Raw genomic sequence first — 22,655 nt, 5'->3', positions numbered from 1 at the left:
GTGTTCCGGGTGCTTGTGATACGGAGGGAGCCTGGAGGCCAGCATGCACTTCGCTGTACTGACAGGTATCACAGACACCCGTCTGAACCTTTCGCCAGTGGTAAGGAGATGGTTCCTCGGGCAGAGCGGAACTGGCTTCACACATCCCTGGTCCCTGATGAACGCCACCTTTTATCTAAACGCCGGCATTTGGATCTGACGGTGACCTGATTGTCATGGTGCAGTATGAGACGCTGATCAAGGACTAGGCTTCTTTTAATTTCCCAGGCTAAGCCACTGGTGAGTTATGTGTGGAGTGATCTTTACACAGAGGGTTTAGGTATGGTCAGTATGAGCAAGGTCTCCCTGCCTCTTTCTGCTTCCCTGAGATGCAGTGGGAGATAAAGAGTGCTAAGGTACCAGGATAGGACCAGTCTATGCCGAGCACTACACATCCGGACAACAGGGAAGAATTATGGAGCCACTTTCCAGCCTCTAAAGGCCCAGGACAACTGGATCCCTTAGCCTGGTGTCCTGGCACATGACTGGACTTCCAGGACTAGGGAAGGTAAAACAGAGAATACAAATTCCAGGCCAGTATGGGCCCCTCTAGCTGTGCTAGAGAGAAAGCCAAGGAGGAGACTAACTCTGGCCTTCAGTGGCTGATCATCGAGAAGCAGGCCACTCAGGCATGAAAACCTCCAGCCCTTCTAAAACACATAACCAAAATGAAGGTGCATCCTTCATGCTAAGCATAGGGCTGCGTCATCAAGCTACATCAACTAGTTTGACGTGTCCAGGCCTAAACTGTCCTTGAATTCGTAATCCTTCTGCCTCATCCTTTTTCTCTAGAGTGCTGGCATTACAGGTATGCACCGCCATGCTTGGCTCTAATTTAATGCTTTATTCTAGAAATACTTGCTAGGGTCAGGAGTTAGAGTACACACATCATACAAGGGATAAAAGAGAAGGGTTCCTAGTAGAGGTAACCTTTGAACTGACTCTTGAGGGTGTGTACAGGGGTGTGATGGTTTCAATGAGAATGGCCCCTATAGGGCCCATACATTGGAATGCTTAGTCATCAGGGAGGGGAACTGTTTGAGAAGGACTGGGAGGATTAGGAGGCGTGGCCTTGTTGGAGAAGGTATGTCACTGGGCATGAGCTATGAGGTTTGAAAAGCCCATGTCAAAGCCCAGTTTCCCCCTGCCCCTCTCCCTCCCTCCCTCCCTACTCCTAAGAAAAGGGGAGCCCCCCACCACCACCAGCCCACCCCAGCACATCAAGTAGCTCCGGACTGAGCACATTCTCTTCCACTGAGGCCTGGCAAGGCAGCCCTGCCAGGGGCTTGTGATCAAAAAGCAGGCCACAGAGGCCATGTCAGAGACAGCACCTGTTCCCCTTACTAGGGAACCCACATGAAGACTAAGCTGCCCATTGGCTACATCTGTGTAGGTGGCCTAGGTTCAGTTTTTGCATGGTCCTTGGCTGGTGCTTCAGTCTCCATAAGCTTCCTGGGTCCAGATTATTTGACTCTATTGGTCTTTTTGTAGAGGTTTTGTCTCCTTTAGGTTCTTATATTCCCCCCCGCCACAGACCACTCTTCCACAAGACTCCCTTGCACTCTGCCTAATGTTTGGCTTTGAATTTCAGCATCTGTTTTGGTCTGCTGCTAGGTGGAGACTCTCAGGGACAGCTATGCATAGCAGAGTATCATTAATAGTGTCAGGAGTTGGCTCTCTCCCATGGGTCTCAGGTTGGGCTTGGATATACCCCCAATCTCTGATTTGTCTTTATGCTTGCATATATACATAGGAAGGGTAGGTTTTATGTTGAAGTTTTTGTGGGTGTGTTGGTGTTCAAGGGTTGGCATTTTATGCAGTTTTATCAGCACATTTCTAGTCCTACTCTGTGTGGGACTCTGCCAGGATAGGAGTGTGTGAAAACAGATTTTAACAAGGGGATATATGTGTTATAGGGACAGTAAGTGGTTCTTTGTGGCTTCAAAGTCAGGGAGCAGAGAGAGATGAATCCTGGTACCCTGTTTACATTGTTTTCCCTTTTATTCATCTAGTCTCTTAAAGTGGATTAAGGTAGGGGAAATAGTGAGTGTGGTCCTAAGAGACAGGCTGATGCTGATGCTGGTCCTAAGAGACAGGCTGATGCTGATGCTGGTCCTAAGAGACAGGCAGATGCCAACACTGGTCCTAAAAGACAGGCTGATGCTGATGCTGGTCCTAAGAGACAGGCAGATGCCAACACTGGTCCTAAGAGACAGGCTGATGCTGATATTGGTCCTAAGAAAGAGGCTGATGATGACACTGGTCCTAAGAGACAGGCTGATGCTGACACTGGTCCTAAGAGACAGGCTGATGCTGATGCTGATTGTAAAAGACATGCTGATGCTGATTCTGTTTCTATGAGACAGGCTGATGCTGACGCTGGTTTAGAAACTGAGATTACTGGTTAGGGAAGGATTGTGTCAAAGGTCCTATACAAAGTCAGTAACCCAGACTTAGTTCAAGAATGTGACTTGTTTTATTTTGTTTTAAAATCTGAGAATATGTCTCTTTAATTTAAAAAAGAATTATTTATTCGTTTTGTTGGCAAGTGAAGGCAGAACTTGAATGCCACAGCATGAGTTTGGAGGACAGAGCACAACACAGGGGAATCAGATCCATTCTTCCACTACAAGGAAGGGGTCAAACTAAGGTCATCGGGCTTGGCATCAAGTGACCCACCTCACCATAAGATCTCTTTTAGAAATATGCTATTTAGAAATAGAGTGGAAGACTCAGGAATAATTGCTCATCTGATGTATTTTGATGCTAATTAATAAAAGGCCAGCAGGCACACCTGGGCAGGACAAATAAAATAGGCGTGGCTAAGGTTCCTGGGCTGGGGGAGACAGAGAATCTTGGGAAGAAGAGAGACCAGAGGAGAGGAGAGGAAGAAAGAAGGCCGCCAGGGGTTAGGTGGAGGAGAAGCACGTGGCCAGTGTGGATGGAGGATTTGCCCAGATGATGATAATCAGCAAGTATTTGGGATTATGGATGGGAGGTAGCTTGATAGAAATTATTAGAAGCAGATGGCATGGGATTGGGGCAGGGTATGGGATACCTGCCCCAGTATGGGAAGTAGTTTAAGGGATTATATCTGCCCTGCCCTCGGTTAACTAAGGCTATTTTAAAATATAACAGGTGCCTATGTCTTGATTGATTGCTAGCAGGTTAGAAAATATTGTTGTAATAATAATTATAGGACTGATAATAATCATTACTAGGCCATACTGGTAAATTAACCACAACAAATAATAGATGATTTTTTAAAAGGTATAATAAAAGTTATGAATGTCCTTCCTAGTCAAAAACATGTAAACTTTTTGATATACTTTTAGAGGTTTGCAGACCACCTCCCCCAAATTCTCCAGACTTGATTAGCTAGCTACTGCGTTTTGAAATAACAACTCTTTAAAAAGAGACAAGATGAGTACATAAACACTGTACTGTGTATTGGTGACCAAACAACCAGTAAGAAATAACATTTACGATAGGAAAGATTTATTTGGGGGCTGCGGCTTGAGGCGGCGGTAGTCCATCCCAGGGAGAAGCTTTGGCAGCAGGAGTGTGAGGAAGCCAGTCACAGCAGACCTGCAGTCCGGAGGTAGAGAGAGAGGAATGCTGGCCCTCAGCTCACTTATTCTTTTTCCTTTTTGTTTCTTCCCAGGTCCTCGGCTCCTGGAACGGTGCTGTCTACATTCAGGGTGGGTCTTCGCTCCTCAGTTAAACTTCTGGGAACGCCTTCACAGGTGCACCTCCCAGGCAAGTCCAGGCAAAGTGGCAATGACAATTAACTATCCCCTGTGTGTTCTAGCACGCTTTCTCGTCTCATACCCACACACAAAAAAAATTTCACTAGAGTCACTATTTTACTTTTCCCCATCCTCTATGTTTCAAAAGTTATTGAAAACCTGGACTGTAAATTAGAAGTTGTATTTATTGCAACTAAAATATACTCGGGATAAAGTAAATGTTACCCTGCTGCCTTCCAGTTGAAAGTAAGCGTATCTCTTCACTGTTCAGCTGCTCTTATGAAACAACTTATGCAGCTGAACTCCATCTGGGTTTTTGTTTTTTTTAGTTTTTATTTGCAGTGTTCTATCTTAAAAAGCAAATCAATCAAAAGTGGCTCCCCCCTACCCCCGAATGGACAGAGGTGCTTCTAAATAAAGCATCTCAGAGGTGCTCTTCAGGTATGTCTGCTGCCTTTGTGTAGAGGGCTCTCATGTGTTACGTGCATGTTATTAAGGTAAGGCTAGACTCTGACAGTGTTGGGCACCTGATCTTGATTTCAAGACGTTTCTTCCTTGACTTTTGACTATTTATGTGGTTGAAAGAAAATGGTAATTTTAGGGAAAACAATTTTTAAAGATGTATTTATTTATTATTTATGTAATATAAAATACATTATTTTATATTCTGCCTATGTGAGCCTGCAGGCCAGAACAGGCGCCACATCTCATTATAGATGGTTGTGAGCCACCATGTGGTTGCTGGGAATTGAACTCAAGACCTCTGGAAGAGCAGGCAGTGCTCTTAACCTCTGAGCCGTCTCTCCAGCCCCCCAGGAAAAACAAGTGTTAAAGAATTAAAAATGCTAGGTGGTTGCTTAGGAAGTAATGACTTACTCTGGAGATCTTTGTCCTATTTGTTCAGATTATAACACGAGCTAAAAATGAATAGAAATGTACATGATATATAATTTACTACAAGTCTGACCTTGCTTTTTGTATTGTCCAGGTCAGATCTGAATTTGTCTGTCCCTTCTGTCATGTTGTGATTTCAGCTGCCTCAACTGTGACTTTGGTTTGTATGGTATCTATGACAGTTCTGTACATAATTCCTAGTTTCCACCGAAAAGTCTGGTAATCTTAAGTAGATTCCTCAAAGTTTTTTGTGTTTTTCAATAATTTTGATAAACTGTATATAACAGAAATGAACATTTGACCATCTAGGTTATAATTCAACGGATTACACATATTCACAGTGTTGTATCATTTCTACCCATTTCCGGAACTTACATTTTGAAATATGCAAAATGATAACATAGTATTCTATGATAACATGATATTCTATGATAACATAGTAGTCTATGTTACAGGTTATTTGATGTGGTTACATTCTCAATATACTTTAACAGTTTTTCTCCAGCTAGAATAACTACAACTTCTTTTTAAGGAAATGAAGTTTATATTATGTTCTTAAACCATAAGGCAAAACATATTTATTTATTTTCACCTGCTCTTATTAGTTACGTTCATACAACGAGTACATACTCATGCTCCAATGTTCATTCTCTGCCTTGTCCAACTTTAGAAAACCAGGAACTGCTACCTGGGTATTGAGAGGCACTGTGTTCAACATACAATGTGGACACGTATGAGAGCTTAAGAAAGATAAGGAAAGCCTGCTAAGCTCTGAAACAGGACATGGAGTAGCTCAGGGGTGAGGGCACACGCTTGGAGTTTTGAGGCTCACATTTAAAGATTCTGCTTCTACTCAAGTGTGGACCTCTGGTCAAATCGCTAACCTCCCAGAGCCGAAGTTCCCTCACTGAATTGAGTTCTAATTCAGGGTCTGAATGGAGGGCTGATGCACATGCAATCATAGCTAACTACTGACATATGTGCTTGTAGTGCTCATCCAATAGATACATGAATTGAAACATGAAAATGAAGTCTGTGTATAGTCATTACTAGGTATAGGATGGGTCTAGAATCCATGTGATAATAGGTTAAACTTAAATCCATTTAATTCATAAAATGCTTTGTAGCCTTAATTTGTGTGTGTGTGTGTGTGTGTGTGTGTGTGTGTGTGTGTGTGTGTGTGTGTGCATGCTTGTGTTTGAGACAGGGTTTCTCTGTGTAGTATTGGCTGTCCTGGACTCACTTTGTAGACCAGGCTGGCCCTAAGAACTCACCAAGATCTGCCTGCCTCTGCCTCTGCCTCTCAAAGTGCTGGGATTAAAGGTGTGCACCGCCATGCTTGGCTCTTAAGAAAAAACATATGTGACATTAATTTTAACTCTGGATGTCAGTTACATTGGTAACAAGAGCACTTATCTGCTGCCTCACCAGGCAGTCCTCTGGTTGGAACATAAGAATGAGGCTCCTTGCTCCTTACATCCTGGAAGCTGTGTTACTAGCTTGTGAATCCAGTGTAGAAAGTAACTGAATGACTCAGATTTGTATCTTTTAAGTTGCTGGAAGATACTTTTCACATCTGTGATGTGATTCACCTAAAACTAAGACTTATTGCAGTCACCAGAGCTGTAAATGTACCTTGTCTTCAGTGATGTAATCTCTACTTTTAAGATTGCTTTCTTTAGCCTTCATTCTAAGAGAAACAAGCTGTGTGGTGGAAGACGTGCAGGAATAGACAATAAGCATAAATAGTATACACATAAGACAGTCTGGAATTTCTTAGTAGCTTTGGCCTCTAAAGGGAAAAATTTGTAAGACAGTAAAGCTGAAGCAAGTCCGTATCTAGGACGACATGAAAAAAATGGAAGACACTTTGTAATCAGCTAATAATCTTTTTAAAATTATTTCAGATAGAACCACCAGAAGTAGCTGCTGGACACTAATTTAATCAATCTTCATGTGCTGCTGAATATTGCAGTATATGATATCCCATAAAAACGCATAACACTTCTCTTTATAAATTTCATCATTTCCGTTCAATAAACCAGATTGTTGAATGCTTATTTTCCTTCTGTTGTAAGTGGGAGACTCGATGGCTGGGGCCAAATGTGCTTCTCAGATAAAGGAAAGAGAACAAGGAATATTACTACAGAAAACTGGCTCTTCTCACAGAAAGGTCTTGTTAGACCTCATATGTAGACAGTCTAGTGTTGGGGTCCATTGTGTGAAGGTGTGTCTCTGTATAGTCAGTTGTTGATTGCTAAACTGGCAGAGAGGAACTAGCTGGATTTTGTATCGTTATTTCTATAGTCTGTCACTGGTCTTATGTTTTGTAAACACTTATCCTTTTTCACTTCACTTACCTATTAGCTGTAATAAAGAATTGATGGCCAATATCTGGGCAGGAAGCAGAAGGCAGAACTTCCGGGCAGAAAGAAAGGGATAATGGGAGAAGAAGATGGGGGTGGGGATTTTAGTTCACAGCAGTGGAGGAAAAGGATATGGGTTGGCATTGACCGGGGTAACTTCTGGGAGCTATCAGTGGCAGGCTGATACTTCTACGTTTTTGGTTTTCTAAACTTCACAAGACAAAGAACTACAGTCAAGCAAGGAATGCTGAGAGCAGGAGAAATAGTCTTTCCCAGGGAAGAGCCCACCAATTGGTTATCCAACACCAAATAGTCAGCCCTGAGACCATACACACAAGTAACATTATGCAGACTGAGGAGGTTATATTTATACAGTTAGGAACACACACACATATGCACACTCACACACACATACACACACACTTACATACACACACAGAGGGGCGAAGGGAACAACAATTAAAGAAAAAGAGGCTGTGAATTCAAAAGAAAACAAGAGTGGGTACATCAGAGTGTTTGGAGGGAAAAAAGGGAAGGAGAAAATGATGTATCATATAATTTCAAAATGAAAAAGTATTTGAAAAGGGTATAGTATGTGGGAGCTGAGTGAAGAGTGTCCGTGAACTCTGCTACCTATGTAACACTTCTTTAAGTCTAAAATCATCTTAAAATTTTACAATGAGTATTTAAAACATCATATGTATCCCTCCCAAAAGGTGTCACTCAGAGTGTACAGCATCCCCGTTGGTGAGATCGCATCATCAGACACACGTCTTAGAAAGCTGTTAGAGACTCACACCAAGGTTTTGTACCAGGTTCGGGCATGCAGTTATCTTTTTTATGGCACGTGTCTGTACTTTAGGTTCCGAGAAGGAAAGCTGAGGAGTGGCATCAGCCTTGTACAAACTATGGAGGCCCCGGGAGCTGGCCTTATCAGTTAGGGGAGGTTGCTTTTCAGTGGAAGGAACAGCTTACTGGTCAAGTTACCAGTGCCAACCAAAGACCACAGGCAGGACTCTCTCTGCTCTGTTTTTCGTTCTCAGTCTACTTCCTTGATTGTGTCATTGTGTATTAACAATAAACCATTAAAGATCCCCTGTAGCAGGTGATACCAAGCTTTGTCTTTTGAGTGTCTTGGACTTAGCCAGTTAAATTTCACATTGTTCTATTCTTAAATGTGTTTTATTCTGTTTTTGTAGGATCTTAATGGGTTGGCCTGGCTGTCCTGGAACTCCTCATGTAGACAAGGCTGGCCTGAATTTATAGAGATCCACCTGCCTCTACCTCTTAATTGCTGGGATTAAAGATGCCTGTCACCACACCTGGCCCCATTCTTAAGTTTTTGTATTAAATTTTTTTGTCGTGCCTGTTTGTTTCTTGAGACAGTGTCTTGCTGTCTTGTACAAACGAGTCTTGAGTTCAGGATCCCTGTCTCAGCCTTTCACATGTTTCGACAAGGGGCATGTGCCTCCAGGCTTAGTTTGTATTAACTTTTAAAGTCTGCCTTCAGTATTAGTTTAACAATATCACAATTCTGACTAGTCTAGGGGATAAGCTGCTACCATTATAGAGTGTACATACACCAAATACACCAAATACCCCTGGAGCATGTGCTAGCACGCTGCAAACTAGGCATCTGTAGTTGCTAGGGCGCCTCTGCTCAGGCCATCTGCTGTCTGGTGGTAAGGTCGCTGCCATCTCGTTGAGCATCTTCGTTCCTACTTTATCCTGAGCAATTTATCTGAGTCCCTAGTTTTTTACAGGGACCGTCTCAAGCAGTCGGTTTTAAAGATTTTGCTATCTTTGGCGTCCGTTTGTTCTTGTCTACACAACAATTCAAGGTGTTTTGTGGGAAAGCTGGGAGGAGGAGCTGATCCCCGCTGTCTTCTGGTCTGTGGGGTTGGCAGAGGCAAGAGGCTTAGGATCCATTTGCATTTCAAGTGATCAGGGCAGCTCTCAGGGCGGTGATGTTCTCCTAAAGGAGGAGAACACTTAGCAAGGATTTAATGTTTGGTACCCGCTCCATCCCCCCACACTGCTCTAGGCTTTGGGCTTTTGTTTCCCCTGTGTTATGATAAATTTGGTGTGCCCATTTAGTAATTATAACTTGGGTTTTTCCAGTATTTTGTGGGGTTTTTTTGTTTGTTTTAATTCTCACGCATTTTTGTGCAGAAGAATTGAGTGTAAGAGCGGCCAGCATTTTTATAAAGAAATTCAATTCATTCTCCACATGGGGAAGTGGGTAGGAAGAACTGGGAACTGCCTCTGACATGAACTCTGGTACCTATGATTTGACCGCTGCCCTTGGTGGAGAGGCCCTGTGGGAACACAGTGGAAGAGGATGGGGGACTGTGGTCAGAAGGTGGGGGAGGAGGAACCCAAAGGAGGGGGATAGAGCAGACAAGGGAGGGAGGGTGGGAACAGGAAGATAATAGTGAGGGGATTACAGTGGTGATGTACTGTGAATAAATTATAATAATAAAAAATAAAAAAAGAAAAAGAAAGAAACAAAGAAAGAAATCAACATAAAGGGTAAGGGTTGATCAGGAAAAAAATTTCAACTTTTTTTTTTTCTAAAATAAGATTTTTAAAACCTACCTGTTGGGGCTGAATTGATGGCTCAGTGGTTAAGGGCACTGGCTGCTTTTCAGTTCCCAGCCATCTGAGACTCCAGTTCCTGGGGCTCTGGTGCCTCTTCTGACCTGTGAAGACTTTAGCACACACATGGTGTGCAGATACGCACCTAGGTAAAACACCATATACAACATAAAAGAAATATTTTAAAAAATTAAAATATAACTCTTTTATCCTAACTGTATATCCAGTGAACGGCCTTTAAAATGCCAGTCTTTTTCTGGGGCAGCATCAGTAGATAAACTGCCTTCCTGAGGTGCCCCATGTGTCAGGGGAAAGAGGAAGAATTTCAGAATCAAACAGCGTCCTTAAAGCTAAAAGCCAAATGAACATGTAAGTCTAAACACCGGTAGCGGGAGAATTGGCCCTTTAAGGGTGGAGGGAGGATGTCAGCCCCTGTGGTTTCCCTTCCTTCCGAATAAAGTGTACACAGGAGGGTAGTTTGGAGATCTGCGTGTAAGAACTTGAAACTTTCCATGAATAACTTTCTGAACATACCCGCTCAGCATCATAATTAAATTGTAGGCTAATTGTTTACTCTAAATGTTAATAAGTACCAAGGTTTTTCTGTATATTTTGCAAGGTGAAAAATAAATTTGCCTTATAAAATATTTATAAACTAATAAAATTATTTCATTTTTATGTTATTTCTTCTTAGACTAAGAAGGAGGATACTATGTTCCCATAAATGGTAAGTATTATTTATGAACGTATTTCCAAGTTTCAATTAATGTAGTAATAGCAAATAGTTTTTTTTAAGTATTAATGAACATTATAAGTTGTTTTTTTTTATTTTAGTTTTATATTGTAAAGAAAAGTAGAGGTGATGCAGGCGCATATGTTGGAGTTTCTCGCTGTCCAGCACCTGATTTTAACCACCATATCATTTCATACGCGTCTCTATAGGGCCTATGGTTATAGCTCCTCTCACAGTGGAGAGGTTATAGCTCCTCTCACAGTCTGGCGCTGTCCAGCTCTGCTCAAGGGGATTTCGTTAAGGTGCAGGAACAATGTCAGATTGTCCAAAGAGTCACTGTTGTTCTGGAGTTCTCAGGATGACTGTTACCGTATCTTCCAGACTATTTCCCCCACTGAACTGATTCAGCCACATATACCCTGGTCATATCCATCTATTGAGTGTTTCTAACTGCTCCTGAACTGTGGGCCACAAGAGTTTCAAATGACAGAACATTCTAGAGGGCCATATTGTTAACCCCTTCAGTGGGTCTGTAAGATTCCTTGCTCCTTGTTTGGGGCCACTTGGGAAGTTATGGTACACTTACATTATGATGGTATTTTATACAATGAAAGAAATGTGTTCAGCCTTAAAAAGCCCTTTTAAGGAGCAATTGTTCAGTTGATAAAGTACCTGCAGCCTGAGTATGATTCCCAGAACTTAAAAAAAAAAACAAAAACAAAAAAACAAAAACCCAAAAGCAGACATGGCTGGGTGTGGTGGTACACACTTTTAATCCCTGTAGAGGGGCAGGTGTGTCTCTGTTGGTTCAAAACCAGCCTAGTCTACAGAGTGATTTCTAGGCCAGCCAGAGCTACAGAGTGAGACCCTGTCACAAGAAACACAAAGATTTCTGGCCCCATCATCTGGGGACTGCGCAGACCTTCACCCCTAGCCTTCCTTCCTCACCCTGAACCTTTGTCTCAGCCTCCAGCACTAGAGAAACCCTCTCCCTGGGAATCAGGTAGGCAATATTCACTCTCCTTGTCCTCCCTTGCAAATTCCCTAATTCATTCCAAGACCTGGAGCAGAGCACCTACAGGGGCCTGTCATCCCTCTCTTCCTCCATTCCCTGGGGACTCCGCAGATCGTCTGCAGACCCAGCTTTCCTCCCTCCTGTGGACCCTCCCAGCCACCTGCCCTTCTAGCCTATCCTACAAAGGGTTCCCAGTAGCCACACCTGACAGGAGGGTCCACAGGGCATTGCAGTTCTAAGCATTTATGCACCAAACACAAGGGCAGCTGAGTTCATAAAAGAAACTCTGCTACAGCTAGCCTCACATGCTGACTCTTGCACAGTCTCTTCAGTACCACAGGCTCACCAATACACAGCTCAATCCCGACAAAAGCTAAACAGAAACACTGGACTTAAATGATACCATTACCCGTGGACCTAACAGACATCTACAGAACATTTCAACCAAAAGCAAAAGCAAATACCTCCTTGTCAGCAGCCCATGGAATTTCCCCCAGAATTGACCACGTACTTGGCTACAAAGCAAGACTCAGCTGATGTGACTGAAGTAGCATCCTGTAACTTGGCTGACCCATGGCAGATTAACGCTGAAGACCAGCAACAACAGAAAGCTTACAACTGGGCAGCTCTCCATGTAAAGAAAAGCAGAGACAGGATTAAGAATTAAGTTAAAAAAAAAAACCTTTGTAGAATTGAATGAACATGAAAACACAATATATCCAAACATACGAAACACAATGAAGGAGCTTCTAAGAGACAAGTTCATAGCACTAAATGCCTAAATTAAAAAAAAAAAATTGGGGAGATCTCATACTAATAACAACACACCTGGAAGCCCTAGAATAAAAAGAGGAAACCATTCTCAAAAGAAATAGCTGAAGTCAATGAAATACAAGCAAACAAACAAAAATACAAGAAAATCAATGAAGCAAAAAGCTGGCTCTTAGAGTAAAATCAATATATTGACAGGCTCCTGTCCAAATTAACTAACACGGGGAAAGGGGGAGGTTAACAACAGACACCAAGGAAATCCAGAGGATCATAAAGACAAACTTTAAAAACTTGTACTCGACCAAACTGGGAAATCCAAAAGAAATGGATAATTTTCTTAACATATACCACTCACCAAAGTGACATCCAGATCAGATCAGCAGTCGAAGCAGACCTATAACCCTAGTGAGACAGGAACAGTAATTACAAGTCTCCTAGCCTAAAAGTGCAGGACCAGCTGCATTCATCACAGAATTCTACCACATCTTCAAAGAAGAGTTAATACCAGTTCTCTTCAAATTATTCCGCAAAATAAAAACAGAAACGGAGACTATACTGCCTAATTCCTTTTAAAAGGTCATAGTTACCCTCATACCTAAATCATACAAAGACCCAAGAAATAAAGAATTATAAACTGTTTTCCCAGGCTGGGCATTGGTGGTGCATGCCTGTAATCTCAGCACTCGAGAGGCAGAGGCAGGCGGATCTCAGTGAGTTTGAGGCCAGCCTGGTCTACAAAGTGAGTCTAGGACAGCCAGAGCTCTGTGTAACAGTCTTGCAAACCAAATCCAAGAACACATAAAAAAAGATAGTCTATCATGATCAACCAGGTTCCATGCCAGAAATTCAGGGATGGTTTAACATAAATTGAAGTCAGTGATATTTTTTTGAAGATTTATATCTCAGAACGCTTCCTTGGGGCTTTGACAAGTATTCATCTTTTCAGATACCTTTGCATATGTATTATGTCTTCCTGTTTTGTGTTTTTATGGGATTCCTGTGTGTATGAATGTATGTGTCTTTATGTCTGTATGTGTTCTTGCTTTTTCTTTAGCTCTTCTTCTGTTTGTCTATTTGTTTTTGTCTTATTCTAATGTGTTTGTTTTTATTTTATCTTATTAATTTTTCAAATGCATGTTTTTATTCTAATGAGAGAGAGAGAAAGGGTTTGAATTTGGATGGATGGGGAAGTAGGGAGGATTTGGGAGGAGCTGTAATCAGAATAGATTGTATGAAAATATTTATTTTCAGTTAAACACATATGGAAAGAGAAAGGGGAGGGAGGGAGGAGAGAGAGAGAGAGAGAGAGAAAGAGAGAGAGATAGAGAACGCACCAGGCTCATTGGACACTTGTAATCACAGCTCTGGATAGGTAGAAACAGTGGGTCCCTGGGAATCACTATTCAGCCAGCTGGCCCAGCCTACTTGGTAAGTAAGCCCAGTTAGAGACCCTGCCTCACAAAATTAAAGAAAAACAATGAGAGTACCTAGGAGACAGCACACAAAGTGATCCTCTGGCCTCCACACACATACACAGACATACACACGTGCACACAAACTATTTTATTTTCAGTGATATTTTGAGAATAAAGTAGTAAGAGCCATATGCAAGCTTGGGCTTCTGCCTTTTTTTTTTTTTTTTAATGAGACCCTTAAGGAATTTGTGTTGCTTTCAGACTTGCTTTTATGGTCCAGGTTATCTGGACCATATGGAGAATGCAGTTTCTAGAAGCAGACCAGCAGCTAGGGGCCACTCAACAGTAACAGGGAGGCACAGGTTTAATCCCCAGCACAACATAAGACTAGACGTAATCCTACAGTTCCGAGCGAGATACCACCTTCCTCAACTTTATCCCAAGTGTGGTTTACAACATGGTCCCAATTACTTGAAGGTTTAAATTAACTTTAAGAAATGGACATGTTTTTCCTATTGGCAGTGGTATTCCCTTGAGATAATAAACTCTTTATTCCATAGACTAAGAGGGTAATTTTTTTCTGTGATTTTATATATAAATCTCATACATACATACATACATACATACATACATACATACATACATACATACATGTCCTGGAATTCTATTTGTAGACCAGGTGAGCTTCAAACTCAGAGATCCACCTGCCTCTGCCTCCCAAGTGCTGGACTTAAAGGTGTGTGCCACCACATGTGGTCATTTTAAGGACCTTTAGAAAGACAAAAACCACATTACTGCTTCTTTAAAACAAACAAACAAACAAACAAGTAAGTAAACAAGCAGGCTTTTTCAAGAATCTTATTTTATCCAGGCCTATGCAAAGGAAAACCTCAACTATTTTTAAATTGTCATTTTTAAAAATTAATTTATTCATATTACATCTCGATTGTTAGCCCTTCCCTTGTTTCCTCCTATTCCTCCCTCCCTCCCACTTCCCCCCTTCTCCCCTCCCCTATGTCTGTGATTGAGGGAGACCTCCTCCCCCTATATGTGCTCTTAGAGTATCGAGTCTCTTCTTGGTAACTTGCTATCCTTCCTCTGAGTGCCGCCAGGCCTCCCCATCCAGGGGACATGGTCAGAAAAGGGGCACCAGAGTTCGTGTGAGAGTCAGGTCTCACTCTCCACTCAGCAGTGGAGAATATCATGTTTGTCGGCTAGGTCTTGGTAGGGGTTCGAAGTTTACTTGCCTATATTCTCCTTGGCTGGTGCCTTAGTTTGAGGAGGACCCCAGGACCCAGATCTGCCTGTCATAAAGTTCTTCTTGTAGGTTTCCAGGACCCTGTGGATCCTACTATTTCCCCATTCTTCCATGCTACTCTCACCTAAAGTCTCAATAGGATGTCCTCTCCTCTGACCCACTTTCCTGGTAAGTAAAGTTTAAATTGTCATTTTGAAAACCTACTTTAAGGCTTACACAGACATCTTAGAGTTTACAGACCATCTTAATGGATTATGAGTCAGCATGGTGAAGAACACATTGTCCATATTTATGGTTACAAAACATTTGGCATTTGCAGCTGATTTTTTAGTTATGCGTTCCTCAGAATTGGGTAATGCTCCGGGTATCATGGAAGAGATTTCATTGATTGTTCCAAAGTCCACTGTACCTGTCATCTCCTGATGGCTTCATGACTAGCCAGATTGGTGAGTTATAATTAGCTGGTCTTTTATTTTGCTTTCCCTTAGTAATTCATTTTATCTTTTCCGTTATTTCCTTCTGTGCTCCCTTTAGAGTGTGTTGCTTGGTAAAGCCTGAAGAGCAGTGTGTAATTGCACTGCTTATAATTGTTAACGTTGTCATGAGAGTGCCTTATAAGATACTGTTGCTTTTTTATATATTTTTTTTTGTGAGCCATAGGTCCAAAATGAATAGTATTAACCCCAGCCCTGTTACTGGTTATGAAATATCTCGTGAGAGTAATGCCCCAATGGCAATGGGTTCTCTATCCCACAATTTGATATGTATGTAAGCTGCTTGTATCTATTGTCAATCTTGACTTATACCTTCTATTCCTGTTATTTCCTTGGAATCTTCATGATCTGTTTTAATGACAGTAGCCTGACTACCAGTATCTACAACACACTGCTCATCTATAGTAGCTCTAGGTAAAAAAAAAAAATTGCAGTATATACATAGGTTAATGTATGTCTGTTGTCCCCTAAAGTCCAATCTACCAGCCATGCAAAATGCAGTTATCATTTCAGGAATTAAATTATTATAGCTAAATTCCTGTCCAAAGGATTTCCACCAAGACATTTTCTTTTTATTAAGCACACCACTAGATCTTTGTTTATAAGTTCTTGTAGGGTTGTCTGTAGAATGGCACTAAAGCAAATCCAGTCCAGCGACTTGGAGTAGTTCCTGAGATATCCCTCTATGACAGTGTAGTCAGAGTCGCTTGGTGTTAGCTTGTTCAGTTTGACCACCTAACGGCACTGAATTGGAGAACCCCAGGCATAGATGGAGCCACACACCTGGTGTGTAAGCTTTTAGGCAAGGCTCTCTACCTTTATTGGTAGGTTTGTAACCTTTATTTTCCATAGTGAGAGAGTCATCGTGAGTCCATTTACTATGTAGTCTTACAGTGGGGCCCTTTGGGCGTAGTTATAATAGGTATATAACCCAATTATTACTGGTACATTCTTGAGATTATACTGTCCAGAATTCCAGAACCTAAATCCAAACATATCTGGTACCTTTCAAGACAACTAGTTTATCAATTAGATTGTGTATGTGAAGTCCTATTCTTTGAGCTCTTGATTCACTGCTGGAAATCCCAGAATCATTGTATACTTTACATGCCCAATGCATCATGCTAGATGATTTTGATAATATCTTCATTGTTGTTATATTATATCCATCAGGCAGAGTAGTTGAGCGAATTTGCTCATATTGTTGTAATACCACCTCACACCACTAGGGGGTGCACCCACTCCAGATACATTTCATTTATGTGGGGCATGATTTTAGAACTGGAGTTTTCTGCATAAACTAACCAGTTTCCTACAGGTTGATTGCCCCATGTATTGTTAAATTGTGACCGCAAATGTTGAAAATTTTGTTTTACTTCTAAGCATACCCAAATCAATTTAAAGTTAGGCGATATAGAGTGATGTAGTTTGGGACTGTGGTGGAATTAAATTTATATGTTTCCTCAAAGTCTGGTTTGCAATAATGTGAAATCCTGAGAATTGAAAGTACTTGGGTTTGTTTTAAACTTCTTTGTTGTCAGCTTATAACAAAGGACTGATATTCGGGTTCAGTAAACACAAGTGGGTATTGCTGTGTGTTCCAATACATTCCAAAAGATTTGAATTTGTAATGATGGGGTGTCTAGTTGAGAAATATTAGAAATTGACCAATCCCAAGATAGGATTTGTGAACAATCCTACACTTTACTGGTGGATAGGCCAAGATGCTCAAAGTATGGAAGATTAGGGAAGTATGTGTGTGTGTTCATTATCCGTTTTGTTCTGTTTCTTTCTCTATTCCAAACGGGGGCATATACTATCATTATGTGGGTTAAAATGCACTCTGGGAAAAGGGTGGTTTGGTTGTTATTGTTGCTGTGTCATCTTTATTGTTGGATCCATCAGTTTCTAATCCACAGCCCTTGTCTGCTTCCATCTTGGGTTGGACCAGAACCGGTGCCACTCGGGTTTAAAGCTGACTTCCACAGCTTTGCTCCATGCAAAAGTTACATCGCAGCTAACAGCTTCTTGAACAGCTGGAGGCTCGACTTGTAGAGACAGTACTGATGGCGTAGGGCGACCGACAAGTTCGAATGTTAGCCTAAGTTTAGCCCAGCTTCTTGAACAGTTGGAGGCTCGACTTGTAGAGACGGTATTGATGACAGAGGGCGACCAACAAGTTTGAATGTTAGCCTAAGTTTAGCCCATGATCTGCATAAACTGCTTTAGCATATTGTATCTTTCCAGAAATTTGCAACAATTTGGATTGGTGGAGGTTTTGGTAGGGTTGTTGCATTTGCCTGGGTTGATAAACCTTTAACCCACTGGTTATAATGCACTAAGTTTTACCCACTCGTTTGCATGTATGCTCCTCGTGTGTGCTCCAACAGACGTTATGTGTCCATTCCCTAGCATTCCAGTTGAAGGCTGTTGGTGTTATTAAATATGGTTGTTGTACAAAGTCCATTGAATCTTTCTTAATGATTGGGGAGGTCTCAGGGAAAGGATGTAGTGGGCTGCAGCAACAGCTGTGGTAGTATCTTCAGAAAAGGGCCCTGTGTGTATCATCAGTCCAGGGAGGGAGTTGGTTCACCTCAGGTCTCTGTGTGGTATCACAGTAAGATTGTGGCACCAGGATGCAGTTATTCGTAGTGTCTGATACAGAGCCAATCCGAAAGAGAGGCTAGCGGGACTACAATTAAGAAGATAAAAAATGTCAGGTGTTACAGGATTATTAAGTGACACAGTGTTTACAATATGAACCCTGGGATTGTGCTGTTTACTGGGAAAACCTGTTTCTAGTTGTGGTGTGGCTCAGCCCTAGTACACACCTTTAATCCAAGAGCTTTCTGCTGGAATATTTATTGTAAACAGCCAACTACAGGTCAAAGAACAGGTGTTCTTTGAGCATGCTACCACATCTCTTTATTTTCTGATGTTCTAGGTTGGGGTGTGAAAATACCACTGGATATCTAATTCTTTAGCCAACTCTTGGGTCATTTCTCCCTGGGAGGTGTGTGCCTTGGTCAGAATCTGTTATCATAGACTTTGGAAAAGTCCTTCACCAGAACCAAAGAACGTGTGTGATGGCTTGCTGTGAGGGGTTAGTGTGTGCTATTGCTCTGCCTGGTCCTGAAAGGTGGCCACCACTGGACATGTGCATTTATTCCTAGATTTTTGTCAATAGTCCTATAAAGTCTATTTGTATTATAGGGTTAAATACATCTACCTCATAATGTGTGGCCTTGCCAATGTGGTGGTATCTAGTTGGCTTCTGTAGGTGATTTTCCCTATCTGTTGCTAGTATTCTTAGTAACATGCCTGGGTGCCTGAATATTGCATTTATATACCCACTATTTTAGTTCATGTGTCCCTGGATTTCCTATTTTTTGATAATACCAGCATGGCTACTCATTAAGTTGTTTACCATTCTAGAAGTGGTGGAACCTACGAGAAGGGAACTAATAAATGAGGCAGACTAAATTCTCATGCAATAGCCACTTTTTTATTGTGGTGCATTCTCAGATCCTGTTTGAGGCTTAATTAAGCCACAGAGACTTCTACATAGTTCGAGGCTGTTGGCCTTTTGCTGGGGCAATCTCTTAGCTAGCCTCTAACTTTATCCTACTTCTCGGCCATTACATCACAGCCTTCCTCCCTTGTCTTCTCTTTCCTTCCTCTATCTGGGTCTTTCTGCCTCTGTCTAAACTCTTTATTATGAAAACAAACAAACAAACAAACAAAAAACAAACAAACAAAAAAAACCACATTCCTCACTCAATCAGCAGCTTTTGGGGATGTGTGTGGCTAGCCTTTCTTTTAAAGGCAGGCGAGGAAGTGATGTGCACAAATCCCACTCCAATTAAGAATTGAAAACACAAGGACACACTTCTTCATAGCCATGCAATATGCGTGGGTCATCCTAACAAATTTTATTCAGGGCATCAGACATACTCTGAGGGCGAAGAGGAGTCACACGAGTAAAGTGTCCCATCACACGGGCAAGCCACATGTGACAGATAAGCCGCACCTGAAGGATCCCCTCCACAGAGGCATATAAACAAATAACAATAACCAGTTATAATAAACAATCTAAAGTAAACTCACTCCTATCTGCTATACCTAGGAGGGGCATGGAAGTAGAAGCCTAGAACAGTTCCATGTTTTTGAAGAAACTGAGGCCACAAGACTCTTCTCTTGCTTTCTTGGCGTTTTTCTCACCAGCACCCAGAAATCTCATCACACACTGCACTCTTGGACCGTGTTCTGACAGGAGGTGACCTTCTTTATCTTAATGGTAGGTGGTACTTGTTCCCATGTGTCGTCTTCCCTTTTGAGTCTAGTTCTAGGTGCTTGTTCCTGTTTAATCTTGGCGAGTTGCTCAGTAGTATTGTTATGTCTTGCAGCTTCCGTACCTTGGCTGGAGTGTACACTATATACTTGCTTTTTCAAGACAAAGGTTTCTCTGTGTAGCCTTGGCTGTCCTGGACTGGCTTTGTAGACCCTGCTGGTCTCTAATTCACAGAGATCGGCCTGCTTCTGCTTCCCCAAGTTTGCTATCAAAGACTAGGCCTCTTTAAGCCAAAGTCCTTTTCCATGGACTGTAAATTTGACTTTTTCCGAGTTTTAGGCCAGGCTGCAATACTGTTGGCTAAGGCACAAGAGACTGTAAGTAAGTATACAATCTGTGGCTTTTGTAGAAGGGTTGCTGTATAGCCCTCCTTGCTGCTTGGGCATCTGCATGCTGTGTAGACTTGGACTGGCCATCCTCTGTGATGCTTTCACCATCTTGGGGACTGAAAGTGGCTGAGTTCCAGGCCATCACATTATTTGTTACCAAGGTAGAGCCATCTGTGATCCAGGCATTCTTAGATCTGATCTGTAGGGGGTCCCCCAAGACCCTGTAGAGGTTGGGTGATCCTCCATAGCCTCCACCTCTGGTGGGGAGACCTCTAATGGCTGCAAGTTCCTCAGTCAGGTTGGGTTTTTCACCATCCTGTCACGTTCCCTTGGCTGGATGGACCATTTCTATGTGCTCTATGTAGAACGTTTCTCCAGTCGTTCTGACTCAAGGAAGCAGTGATATCTAGCAACATATATTGCTCTATGGATTGGCCTAGTAGCTGCAGGTTTAGACTTTTAATGCCTCAAACAAGGTCTAAATTTTTTTTCCAAATTTTCACTATCAGAGTATGTAAAACGTTTACAATTAAAATCCAATAGGTTTCAGGTTTCGTCCTATTTTTGCCATGATATCCAATTATCATATCCCTTAATATAAATCATGCCTGCGATGCCAGGTAAGGTTGTGTCTGCATGTATGGGTGTTTTATAGTCTGTTGTGTATACTAAAATAGTGTCGGTGCCTCTTGTTGTAAGGGGCCTCCTACTCCTGTGCCTCTCTGGGTTGGAGTACTAGCTGTAGATAGGGTATGTGCTGCTTCCAATATTCAAACAAGCCTCTAAGTCCTTGTGTCTATAGCTTATTCTGTGGAGGTTTTAACGTTTGTAACTTTTTAGGGTTAGGATAAGACTAAGATTTGAGGTTAGGGTTAGGATTATGTTTAAAGTATCAGAACTGCTTAAGGGTTAATATTAGTCAAAGGGTTGGATTCAGGTATATGGTTTGGTTGGACAAAGTGTTAGGCTAAGGTTAGGGTTAAGGGTTATGGACAAGTTAGTGTTGTTAGTGCTGCCAAACCTTTAGCCAAAATGACTAAAAAACAATAGAGAAAATCCAAATTAATAAAATTTGAGATGAAAATGGGAACCTAACAACAGACACCAAGGACAATCCAAAGAACCATAAGGACATACTTTGAAAACCTCTGCTCCACAAACTAGGAAAATCTAAAAGAAATGGACAATTGCCTCAATTATACCATTTGTCAAAGTTGAGTAACAATCAGATAAGCAATTTAAATAGACTCATAACCCCTAGAGAAATAAAAGCAGTAATAAAAAGTTGCCCAGTCAAAAAGCCTGGGGCCAGATGCATTCAGCACAGAACTTTACTAGACTTTCAAGGAGGCAATGTCAATACTCCTCAAATTTCACAAAATAGGCACTGAAAGAACATTACCTAACTCTTTTTATGAGGCTACAGTCACATGTTACCTTGATTCCTAAACCATACAAAGACCCAACAAAGAAAGATAATTAGACCAATTTCCCTTTATGAACATAGATGCAAAAATTCTCAGGAAAATACAAAGAACAGGTTAAAAAAATCATCCATCATGATCAAGTGGGCTTCTTTCCAGATGTGCAGGGGTGGCTCAGCATATGTAACTCAATAAAGGTAGTCTACCACATGAGCAGTCTGAAGGAAAAACCCACATGATCATCTCATGGAAAGGCCTTTGACAGAATCCAACACCCCAGAATGATAAAAATCATACGGAGGACATTCTTCAACATAATGACGATGATTTACAGCAAGGTCACAGCCAAAAACCTAAAAAGAGAGAAATGCAAAGCAGTGTCACTAAAGCCAAGTTGTCTGCTCTCTCTGTACTTTTTCAATATAGTACATGAAGTCTTAGCTGGGGCTGTAAGGCCACTGAAGACGATCAGGGGGATACAAATAGGAAAGGAAGAAGTAGCAATACCTTCATTTCTAGATCATATGATAGAGTACACAAGTGACCCTGAAAACACACCAGGGAACTCCTACGTCTGATAAATATTTTCAGCAAGTGGTAGGATACAAAATTAACACACAAAAAATCAGTAGCATCCCTAAATAAAAATGACAGACTGAAGGGAATACAATACCTTTTACAATACAGGAAAACAATACCTTTTACAATAGTCTATACATAAAACAATAAAGAAACAAACAAGCAAGTAAAACATCATGAAGTAACTCTAACCAAGCAACTGAAAGACTTAATAAAACAAAACAGAAAACCAAACCAAACCAAAACCCTTTAAGATAGCGACTGGACTAATATGCAGATATAAGTGAGTATATACCATTTGAATCTTTCTGCTTCTGGGTTAACTCACTCATTATGATCATTTCTAGCTCAATCCATTTATCCACAAATTTCGGGAATTCCTTGTTTTTAATAGCTGAATAGTATTCCATAGTGTATATGTACCACAGTTTCTTTATCCATTCTTCTGTTGAGGGACACTTAGGCTGTTTCCATGTTCTGGCTATTATGAATAAGGCTGCTATGAACATGGTTGAGCAAATTTTCTTGTTGTGTGCTGGAGCATCTTCTGGGTATATTCCAAGGAGTGGAATAGCTGGGTCTTGAAGAAGCCCTATTCCCATTTTTCTGAGATAGCACCAGATAGATTTCCAAAGTGGTT

General features: G+C 41.5%; 1 long non-coding RNA gene across 1 annotated transcript in view; it reads left to right on the top strand.

Annotated features, from left to right (window-relative positions):
* The first annotated feature begins 3,577 nt into the window (after positions 1–3,577).
* LOC311590315 overlaps positions 3,578–22,655 on the top strand; it is a 54,977-nt gene continuing 35,899 nt past the window's right edge. The window contains exons 1-3 of the long non-coding RNA XR_014776827.1: positions 3,578–3,798; positions 4,777–4,842; positions 10,341–10,373. This is a non-coding gene — a long non-coding RNA (uncharacterized lncRNA). The remainder of the gene's footprint in view (positions 3,799–4,776; positions 4,843–10,340; positions 10,374–22,655) is intronic.

Source organism: Acomys minous (genome assembly GCF_964271855.1).
Source record: "Acomys minous genome assembly, chromosome: 19".
Lineage (NCBI taxonomy): Eukaryota > Metazoa > Chordata > Mammalia > Rodentia > Muridae > Acomys > Acomys minous.
The sequence above is the reverse complement of the archived record's forward strand: the minus strand, read 5'-3'. Positions and strand labels throughout refer to the sequence as shown.